The sequence below is a fragment of the Magnolia sinica genome, chromosome 14 (genome assembly GCF_029962835.1).
Source record: "Magnolia sinica isolate HGM2019 chromosome 14, MsV1, whole genome shotgun sequence".
NCBI lineage: Eukaryota > Viridiplantae > Streptophyta > Magnoliopsida > Magnoliales > Magnoliaceae > Magnolia > Magnolia sinica.
This window is the reverse complement of record NC_080586.1, coordinates 4610909-4622949: the sequence shown is the minus strand read 5'-3', so window position 1 is coordinate 4622949 and position 12041 is coordinate 4610909. Positions and strand designations below refer to the sequence as shown.

The following is a 12041-nucleotide window of genomic DNA, read 5'->3' as shown; positions in this document are numbered from 1 at the left end:
TTATGTTTTCTTTTCCAATTGGCAATGAAATTTTATTCCAAAAAGGGAGGCGCAACAAGCAACAGCTATGACAAACAGATCATACATAAGGCAAAAGAAACAGCAGGACAACTCCTGAAGATATGTCAATGCCATTTTAGATCAGATTTGCTCCAAGATGGAGAGGCCCCATTATTGTTACTTTGCCTCACACAACCTTATGTGATTTCTTTGGATCATTGAATTTGTCTTTCTTCTTGCCAGCCAAGTTTGTTGATTGGGATTCCCACTACATCAAAGTGCTGATAGTGAGGTCGGGAGATTTGACTTATTGTATTTTCCTTGGATTAATTTAATTTTTTGTTGATAACAAGAAGAACATAGTAAAATTCTTAAAAAATTTAAATAAAAATAAATAAATAAACAAGGTATACCGAAGCTAGCTTTAAAGTTTAATGAAAGAAGTAACCCATGGAGAGAAATTCCTAGACACAAATTTCACCAAAAGGAAAAGGAAACTTGCACTTCTTTTTTATGACGCCAGGGTGTCCCCGCCCCATTTTGAGGCAAGACTATTCCCTGCGAATGCAAGGAAACTTGCACTTCACCATGAAGAAAAATAAACTTGCTGAGGACTACTTAGAAAGGTCAGACAAAAAAGAAGAAAAAGAAATTCTGAGGTATTTATTATCGCTTGATTTTCATAGTAAAGAGAACAAGGCAAAACTATGTTACTTGGTGGAAGATTAATTCTTTAAAAAGCCTGTTTATCTAATCTTCTAGTTCATTTCATGTCCCTCTTCCAATGTCCTAAATTTGTCTTGTCAAAGATAGAATGCGCAGGGACTTTCTTTGGCAAGGTGGATCCGAATCGAGGAAATTCCTAATAAACAAATTAAGAGATAAGTAAAGGAAAATTGAAAGATGTTGTATTCATAGCCATCAGCTGCTTAAATAGAAGAGAGTACATGAATTACCAAAGCATGAAATAAGGGACGTTGCTCCTATAAACTGGGTAAACAAATAACAAACTCCTAAAGACAAGGACAAACAACGACTTATTCAAATTAAACTCTTAACACCCTCCCTTAAACTGAGTGCTCTATAGACAATCAGTTTACAAAAAAAAAAAAAGGTACTTCAGGTACTTCACCGGCCCATCCCCTCTGGCAATTAGTCCCTCCCAGCTTGTGTGTTGCTGAGTATCCTTGCAGCTCCCTCCCTCAAACTGAATTCTCCATTGAACAAACACCAAGTGATCTCAGCAGTTTCACGAATGTCTCCAACTTGAGGGGTTTGGTTAGAATATCTGCAACTTGATCCTCACTTTTGCAAAAAATCATATCAATGGTTCCATCCTTTGTGAGATCACATAGGAAATGATACCGCACATCAATATGTTTACTTGGACAGGATTTTTTAAGAGTTTGATTGCTGAACTATTGTCACAGTAGATCAGAGTGGGGCTTTGTTGATGACAGTGTAATTCTTCAAGTAGTCTCCTCAACCAGATTGCTTGACAAGCACATGACGCAGCAGAGCAACAAATTCAGCTTCGGTAGTGGACACGATAAAAATTTATTGTTTCTTTGATGACCAATACACTACACTTGATCCCATCATGAAGACATAACCTGAAGTACTTCTTCTATCATCTGGATCACCTACATAATCACCATCAGTGAAGCCAAATAAATCAGGTTTTTCTCCCTTCTTGTAGGGTATGCCAGAATCAATCGTCCCGTGCAAGTATCAGAAGATTCTTTTGGCAACAAGGAGATGCAACTCTGTAGGATGTTCCATGTATCTACTAATGAGACTAACAGCATGCATTATGTCTGGCCTTGTTGTAGTCAAATACATAAGACTCCCCACGATTTGCTTGTATATTGTGTTGTCAACCTTCTTTCCTTCATGGTCTTTGAAAAGCTTCAGGCCAAGTTCAGCTGGTGTACCAACTGAATTGCAATTCGCCATTTGAAACCTGTCCAAAATTTCTCAAACATATTTCTTCTGTGAAATAAAGATTCCAGCAGAGGTTTGTGCTACTTTAATGCCAAGGAAGTGGTGCATTAGTCCAAGATCAATCATATCAAACTCAGTCATCATTGACTGTTTAAAATCCTCAAACATGGAACTATCATTTCCAGTGTAAATTAAATCGTCCACATATAAGCATACTATTAGAAACTCACCAGCAGATCTATATTTAAGAAATAGAGTATACTTATAGGGGCACTGTTGAAAGCTTATCTTTGAAAAATATGCGGCTATGCGACTATACCAAGCTCGTGGAGCTTGTTTTAGCCCATAAAGAGTTTTTCTTAACTTGTACACCTTCTTCACATTTCCTTGCTGCACATACCCCGGAGGCTGATTAACATGTACTCGTTCTTGCAAATCACCATGTAGGAAAGCAGATTTGACATCTAACTGGAAGATGGGCCATGAGTTTTATGCTGCCAATGCAAGTACCAACCGAATGGTATCATGCCTTGCAACTGGAGTAAAAACCTCCTTGTAGTCGATACCAAATTCTTGCTTATAACCTTTAACAACTAGGCGAGCTTTGTACTTGTCAACTTTTCCCTCCTCATTCAACTTTGTTTTGTAGACTCACTTAACACCAATCGATTTTTGCCCCATAGGAAGATCTGTCAATTCTCAGGTGTTGTTCTTCTCAATGGCTGCTAGTTCTTCATCCATAGCTTTCTGCCATTTTGGGTCTTTGACAGCATCTTGAAATGTAACAGGATCACAATCCGAAAATAGAACAAAATGTATAAGTGGATCATCTAAATGATCAAGTCCACTTACCTCATAATCATGCATTCATGCCGGTCTTTTTAGGGTGCTTTGAGGTCGGGATGTAATAAAATGATCTTCAGATATTCCATCTGGTTGATTTGAAGGGCTGGAATGTAGTGGTTTTTGGTCACCAATAATGGATTGTGGTGGTCTTTCTGCTTCCTCATCATCAAAGCTCACAGGAATGTTCTAGTCTGGACCATTGAGAGTCGTTGTCCAAGTCTTCTCTTCATCAAAGATTACATCACGACTGATGACAATCTTCCTGGTGATGGGATTATACAACTTATAAGCCTTTGAATGTTCACTTACTCCGAGAAAAACACATTTTTCTCCTTTTTCATCAAGTTTCTTCCTCTTCTCGTCTGGAACATGTGCATATGCAATACACCCCCAAATCCGCAGGTGATCGACAATTGGTCTTGTGCCACTACATGCTTCTTCAGGCGTCACATTTTGGATAGCGATGGTGGGACTTCTATTTAAGAGATGAACACTCCACAAGACTGTCTCAGGCCAGAAACTTTTAGGAAGAGAACTTCTATGCAGCATACTTCGCACCATGTTTAGGATCGTACAGTTCTTCCTCTCCGCAACCCCGTTTTGCTGTGGGGTGTAGGATGCTGTCAATTATCTTTGGATTCCATGCGTCTCACAGAAATTTGCAAATTCCTGTGAGTTTCCACCACGATCTCTTCAAAGAGTTTTAATAGCCTACCCAACTTCTTTTTCAACAAGGGCCTTGAAATTTTTGAAGACTGAGAGAGCATGAGATTTTTCCTGCAAAAAATAGACCCATGTTTTTCTACTATAGTTGTCAGTGAAGGTAATGAAATACCTTTTACCACTATTGGATGATGGATTTATAGGCCCACATATATCGGAATGGACCAGCGCCAACACCTTTGTGGCTCGCCTTGCTTGCCCTTTTGGAAAAGGAGCCCGATATTGTTTGCCAACGACACTTTCTTCACAAACTTGTATAAGATAATCAAGCTGCGGAAGGCCTATCACCATATTCTTTTGATGAAGCAGCTTCAAACTGGAGAAGTTCAAATGCCCATAATGAAAATGCCACAGTCATGCTGGATTTTTTACCATAGCAGAAAGACATAGAAGAGTAACATCCTGGATATATAAAGGAAACAACCGATTCGCTGTCATATTAACGTGAGTAATCAGACCCTCTTGGGATCTTGAACTCGACATGTTCCTCCCTTAATGATGATCTCGTATCCCTTGTCTTGAAGCTGACCCACACTCAACCAATTAGTTTTCAAACCCAGGATATAAAACATATTTGAAATAGTCTATTGAGAATTTGTGGAGGTCTGAATTTGAATGTTGCCCTTCCCCATAACAGAGATTGTGGAATCATCTCCAAATTTGACAGAGGTACGGTAGGACTCATCTAATTCAGAGAATATAGACTTGTTTCCACACATATGATTACTTGCACCTGTGTCCAAGTACCACATTTGTTGATGGGTCTCTTCAGCTATGTTACAAGCCAAAAGGAGAGTAATCCCATCTTCCTTTTCTACAAAATGAGATTTTTCTCCTTTTTCTTTATTCAATTTTGTCTTACATTCAGAGCGATAATGACCATACCTATTACATCTGTAGCATTTGACTTTGGACTCGTCAAATGGTTTTGATTCCAGGTCTCTACCTTGATGATTATCTCGCCCTCTACCTCTGCCTTTAGGATCAAGAACGTGATTGCCATTGCTACTATTGTTGTGCCTTCCGCTTCCCCGTTATCTTCCTTAACTGCTGTCCCTTTTTGTAAAAGATTGGTTCAAGGATGAGTGTTGTAGCTGCAATGCTTGCTTCACTGCTACATGCTGATTAATCTGTTGCTTGTGGACCCTCAGCGAACTCATCAACTCTTCGATAGAAAGAGAATCAAGATCCTTTAATTCCTCAATTGAACAGACCACATGTTCGAACTTCAAGGTTAGTGATCGAAGAATCTTCTCGATTATCTTCCAGCTTTTCCCCGCTAATTCTCATCTTGTTTGAGATTGACATGGTTCTGGAAAAGTAACTCTCGATTTATTCCATTGATTGCATTCAAAGAGTCTCAAATTCCGTATGAAGTGCTTGAAGATGTGCCCGCTTCACCTTTGCAGTGCCTTGTTACTTCTTCTTCATTGCATCCCAGATTTGTTTTGAAGTATCTTTGGTGAGAATTGTCTCTAGGATTGTGTGATCAACTGCTTGGAATAAGTAATTCTTTACCTTCAAGTCTTTCAATTTTTGTTCCTCCAGCTTCACTTTCTGCGCATCTGTCAAGGTGGTAAAGTCTGCTTCTGCTTCTGGAATACCAATTTCAACGAGATGCCAATATTCCTTGGATCTCAAGAAATTTTCCATCAACATGCTCCAATGATCATAGTGACCATCAAATTCGGGTATAGCAGGTAGCACAAAAGTCTCAGATGTCATTACGAGAAAGTAATTGCTATGGCCCAGAAAATCAAGAGTAGATAAGAGCTGCGGCTCTAAAAAAACACTATCTACTTTTCTGGTTATGGCTTTGAAATACGAGCTTTTAGAGCAAGTGGTTAATTGTCATGCATCAATTGGTATCAAAGCCATAACCAGAAAAGTAGATAGTGTTTTTTAGAGCCGCAACTCTTATTTACTCTTGATTTTTTGGGCCATAGCAATTACTTTCTTGTAATGACATCTGAGACTTTTGTGCAACCTACTATACCCAAATTTGATGGTCACTATGATCATTGGAGCATGCTGATGGAAAATTTCTTGAGATCCAAGGAATATTAGCATCTCGTTGAAATTGGTATTTCAGAAGCAAAAGCAGACTTTACCACCTTGACAGATGCGCAAAAAGTGAAGCTGGAGGAACAAAAATTGAAGGACCTGAAGGTAAAGAATTACTTATTCCAAGCAGTTTATCGCACAATCCTAGAGACAATTCTCACCAAAGATACTTCAAAACAAATCTGGGATGCAATGAAGAAGGAGTATCAAGGCACTGCAAAGGTGAAGCGGGCACGGCACATCTTCAAGCACTTCATACGGAATTTGAGACTTTTCGAATCCAATCAACAGAATAAATCGAGAGTTACTTTTCTAGAACCATATCAATCTCAAACAAGATGAGAATTAGCGGAGAAAAGCTGGAAGATAATCGAGAAGATTCTTCGATCACTAACCTTGAAGTTCGAACATGTGGTCTGTTCAATTGAGGAATCAAAGGATCTTGATTCTCTTTCTATCGAAGAGTTGATGAGTTCGCTGAGGGTCCACGAGCAACAAATTAATCAGCATGTAGCAGTGGAGCAAGCATTGCAACTACAACACTCATCCTCGAACCAATCTTTCACAAAAAGGGACAGCAATCAAGGAAGAGGTAGGGGAAGCGTAAGGCACAGCAACAGTAGCAATGACAATCACGTTCTTGATCCCAAAGGCAGAGGTAGAGGGCGAGATAATCATCAAGGTAGAGACCTGGAATCAAAACCATTTGACAAGTCCAAAGTCAAATGCTACAGATGTAATAGGTATGGTCATTATCGCTCTGAATGCAAGACAAATTTGTATAAAGAAAAAGGAGAAAAATCTCATTTTATAGAAAAGGAAGATGAGATTACTCTCCTTTTAGCTTGTAACATGGCCAAAAAGACCCATCAACAAATGTGGTACTTGGACACAGGTACAAGTAATCATATGTGTGGAAACAAGTCTATATTCTCTGAATTAGATGAGTCCTACTGTACCTCTGTCAAATTTGGAGATGATTCCACAATCTCTGTTATGGGGAAGGGCAACATTCAAATTCAGACCTCCACAAATTCTCAAGACTATTTCAAATATGTTTTATATCGCAGGTTTGAAAACTAATTTGTTGTGTGTGGGTCAGCTTCAAGACAAGGGATACAAGATCATCATTAAGGAAGGAACATGTCGAGTTCAAGATCCCAAGAAGGGTCTAATTACTCAAGTTAATATGACAGCGAATCGGTTGTTTCCTTTATACGTCCAGGATGTTACTCTTCCATGTCTTTCTACTATGGTAAAAAATCCAGCATAGCTATGGCATTTTCGTTATGGGCATTTGAACTTCTCTGATTTGAAGCTACTTCATCAAAAGAATATGGTGATAGGCTTTCCACAGCTTGATCATCCTGTACAAGTTTGTGAAGAATGTGTTGTTGGCAAACAACATCGAGCTCCTTTTCCAAAATGGCAAGGCGAGCCACGAAGGTGTTAGCGCTGGTCCATTCCGATATATGTGGGCCTATAAATCCATCATCCAATAGTGGTAAAAGGTATTTCATTACCTTGACTGACGACTATAGTCGAAAAACATAGGTCTATTTTTTGCATGAAAAATCTCAAGCTCACTCAGTCTTCAAAAATTTTAAGGCCCTTATTGAAAAAGAAGTTGGGCAGGCTGTTAAAACTCTTCGAACAGATTGTGGTGGAGAATATAACTTGCAGGAATTTGCAAATTTCTGTAAGACGCATGGAATCCAAAGACAGCTCACAACACCCTACACCCCACAGCAAAACGGGGTTGCGGAGAGGAAGAACCGTACGATCCTAAACATGGTGCGAAGTATGCTGCATAGAAGTTCTCTTCCTAAAAGTTTCTGGCCTGAGACAGTCTTGTGGAGTGTTCATCTCTTAAACAGAAGTCCTACCATCGCTGTCCAAAATGTGACGCCTGAAGAAGCATGGAGTGGCACAAGACTAAGTGTCGATCACCTGCAGATTTGGGGGTGTATTGCATATGCACATGTTCCAGACGAGAAGAGGAAGAAACTTGATGAAAAAGGAGAAAAATGTGTTTTTCTCGGGGTAAGTGAACATTCAAAGGCTTATAAGTTGTATAATCTCATCACCAGGAAGATCGTCACCAGTTGTGATCTAACCTTTGATGAAGAGAAGACTTGGATAGCAGCCCTCAATGGTCCAGACTAGAACATTCCTGTGAGCTTTGATGATGAGGAAGCAGAAAGACCACCACAATCCACTATTGGTGACCAGCAACCACTACATTTCAGCCCTTCAAGTCAACCAGATGGAATATCTGAAGATCATTCTATTACATCCCAACCTCAACGCACCCTAAAAAGACCAGCATGGATGCAAGATTATGAGGTAAGTGGACTTGATCATTTAGATGATCCACTTATACATTTTGCTCTATTTTCATATTGTGATCCTGTTACGTTTCAAGATGCTGTCAAAGACCCAAAATGATAGAAAGTTATAGATGAAGAACTAGCAGTCATTGAGAAAAACAACACCTAGGAATTGATAGATCTTCCTAAGGGGCAAAAATCGATTGATGTTAAGTGGGTCTACAAAACAAAGCTGAATGAGGAAGGAAAAGTTGATAAGTACAAAGCTCGCCTAGTTGTTAAAGGTTATAAGCAAGAATTTGCTATTGACTACAAGGAGGTTTTTGCTCCAGTTGCAAGGCATGATACCATTCGGTTGGTACTTGCATTGGCAGCACAAAACTCATGGCCCATCTTCCAGTTAGATGTCAAATCTGCCTTCCTACAAGGTGATTTGCAAGAACGAGTATATGTTGATCAGCCTCCGAGGTATGTGCAACAAGGAAATGTGAAGGTGTACAAGTTAAGAAAAACTCTTTATGGGGCTAAGACAAGCTCCACGAGCTTGGTATAGTCATATAGCTGCATATTTTTAGGCTTTCAACAGTGCCCATATGAGCATACTCTATTTCTTAAATCTAGATCTACTGGTAAGTTTCTAATAGTATGCTTATATGTGGACAATTTAATTTACACTGGAAATGATAGTTCCATATTTGATGATTTCAAACAGTCAATGATGACTGAGTTTGATATGACTGATCTTGGACTAATGCACTACTTCCTTGGCATTGAAGTAGCACAAACCTCTGCTGGATTCTTTATTTCACAGAAGAAATATGTTCGAGAAATTTTGGATAAGTTTCAAATGGCGAATTGCAATTCAGTTGGTACACTGGCTGAACTTGGCCTAAAGCTTTTCAAAGACCATGAAAGAAAGAAGGTTGACAGCACAGTATACAAGCAAATCATGGGGAGTCTTATGTATTTGACTACAACAAGGCCAGACATAATGCATGTTGTTAGTCTCATCAGTAGATACATGGAACATCCTACAGAGTTGCATCTCTTTGCTGCCAAAAGAATCTTCCAATACTTGCATGGGACGATTGATTTTGGCATACTCTACAGGAGGGGAGAAAAACGTAATTTATTTGGCTTCACTAATAGTGATTATGCAGGTGATCCAGATGATAGAAGAAGTACTTCAGGTTATGTCTTCATGATGGGATCAGGTGCAGTGTCTTTGTCATCAAAGAAGCAGCAAATTTTTACTTTGTCCACTACCGAAGCTGAATTCATTGTTGCTGCGTCATGTGCATGTCAAGCAATCTGGTTGAGGAGACTACTTGAAGAATTACACTGTCATCAACAAGGCCCCACTCCGGTCTACTGTGACAGTAGTTTAGCAATCAAACTCTCAAAAAATCCTGTCCTACATGGAAGAAGTAAACATATTGATGTGCGGTATCATTTCCTCCGTGATCTCACAAAGGATGGAACTATTGATCTAATCTTTTACAAAAGTGAGGATCAAGTTGCAGATATTCTAACCAAACCCCTAAAGTTGGAGACATTCGTAAAACTGCGAAGATCACTTGGTGTTTGTTCAATGGAGAATTCAGTTTGAGGGAAGGAGCTGCAAGGATACTCAACGACACACAAGCTGGGAGGGACTAATTGCCAGAGGGGATGGGCCGGTGAAGTATCCGAAGTACCTTTTTTTGTAAACTAATTGTCTATAGAGCACTCAGTTTAAGGGAGGGTGTTAAGAGTTTAATTTGAATAAGTCGTTGGTTGTCCTAGTCTTTAAGAGTCTGTTATTTGTTTACCCAGTATATAGGAGCAACATCCCTTATTTCATGCTTTGGTAATTCATGTACAATTTGATGCAGGACAATTAACCACTTGCTCTAAAAGCTCGAACTGTTAGAGTACGGCGAATTAATCCATTTATCTCATAGCTCAGGCCCCATATCTCATGGGTTAGGACTTCAGCCGAACCCCCCTCGTGGGCCCCAAATCACATGGGTACCACCTCACACAAGCTACCCGCCTCACACGGGTGAGGCCCGCCTCTTACAAGCCACCCGCCTCACACGGCCTGCCCACCCCGAGTGTGTCCCCACATTCCGCAACAACCCCACTCGAGCCCAGTGTGAAAATGCCCCTGCATTAATCACCCCCGGTGAGGACACGAGACCTCCCGCTTTGAAACCAATTGATAAACAAATTAAGAGATAAGCAAAGGAAAATTGAAAGATGCTGTATTCATAGCCATCAGCTACTTAAATAGAAGAGAGTACACGAATTACCAAAGCATGAAATAAGGGACGTTGCTCCTACAAATTGGGTAAACAAATAACAGACTCCTAAAGACTAGGACAAACAACGACTTATTCAAATTAAACTCTTAACAATTCCACCCCTTGCATTGGAAAGAGGTTTGCTCTCCATTATCTCAGGGAGGAGCGGGCATCAAGAGGCTTGAATTGGTTAATTCGTCTCTCCTAGGTAAATGAGTTTGGCAATTTTTTTCTAAGGACAAAGGTCTGTGGAAATCTATTTTTGTGGCTAAATATGGGACAACCCCAACGGGATGGTGGATTAAAAAATCCTTTGTTTATCGGTTGTCTTACATTTGGAAATGCATCAATCGAATTGCCCCATTGATCTTTGAGAGACTCAAATTTCTGGTACGAGAGGAGGAATAGAATCAGATTTTGGATTGATCCTGGGTTACACGATCAGCCTCGGAAATCTTTGTATCCAGAGCTTGCTGCCCTTAGCCTGGATATGGATATTTTGGTGGCTTCTTGTTTCTCGTGGATCGGGGGAAAGGGTCTGGGCTCCTCCTATTAGGAGGAATTCATGTGAATCTGAAATAGAATCCTTAGTCTCTCTTCTGCCGCAATTGCAGGGCTACAACTTTCCCTGATTTACGCAAGATTCAATCTCCTAGAAGGTGGCAGCATTTGGATCCTTCTCAGTCCAATAGTTTTATAGTGATCTATCAAAGTTTGGGTCATCCAATTGCTACTATCCTATGAGTAAAATTTGGAAGCATGGAGTTCCTCCCAAAGTCGCAGCCTTTGCATGGTTAGCGAGTAGAAACAGAGTCCTTACCATTGACAATCTTTAGAAGCAGGGGATGATATTCCTGAACGTGTGTCCTCTGTGCTATGCTCAGGCTGAGTCGATCAACCATTTGTTTTTACACTGCTCTTTCTCATCAGGTGTATGGGCTGGGATTTTAGGTCTTGCATCAGTCCAATGGGTCATGCCGCACTCCATTGAGGACCTTTTTCTTACTTGACATGTTATAGACGAGGGAAAGCTGGGGAGAAGGAAATGGCGAATTGCTTTGCTAGCAGTGTTGGGGTCAATCTAGGCTGAAAGGAACAACTGATGCTTCCGTAATAAGAGAATCGCGGCAGCTGGGGTGTTCGTGAAAGTTCTTCGGGTCAATCTAGGCTGAAAGGAACAACTGATGCTTCGGTAATAAGAGAATCGCGGCAGCTGGGGTGTTCGTGAAAGTTCTTCAGTTTCTTCATGATTGGGCTCCCTAGCAGATTTCTATTTGTGGGTTTTCCCAGCCATGGGGCTGGTTGTTGTTGTATTTTTAGATCCCTAGGTTTTTGCTAGTTTCTTTTAGGTTTTCTCCTTTTTTTTCTCTTTTCTTTTGGTAGTTGGTTTTGTTTTTCCTTGTTTTTCTTTTGGCTTCAGCTTAATAAAATCTCATCTTTCGGGAGAAAAAAAAAAAATAGGTAAAGAGAACACAAGCAATTAGAAACTCCTCGTTGGGAAAACTCACAAACAACCAAGAATAACTCAATCTGAATGTCTCATCATTGAGTCCTTGCTATACCAGAGTTGTCAATTTCCTGTGCTTTTAGTTCTTCTTCTTCTTCTTATTCTTCTTCTTCTTTTTGAGACCGATAAGAGAGTTTCTTCATCAATATTACAATATGTTTTGTTTCAGTTCTGCCAACTCCAAAATTGGTCATTTGGTACACACCACCTATCACACATATCGCCATGATATTGACCATTTTAGTGTCATGCTTCCAATAAATACAAAAAACATATCGTTGTCATTTTCATCAAAATAACAGTAGTGTTGTTGGTGAATATTTTTTAGTCCTAAATCTAGAC

The 12041-nt window shown here is 39.9% G+C and overlaps 1 protein-coding gene across 1 annotated transcript in view; it reads right to left on the bottom strand.

The window, feature by feature from the left end:
- Positions 1-12041, bottom strand: part of LOC131225113 (nitrogen regulatory protein P-II homolog) — a 29178-nt gene that overhangs the window by 13311 nt on the left and 3826 nt on the right. The gene's annotated exons all lie outside the window — the stretch shown is intronic.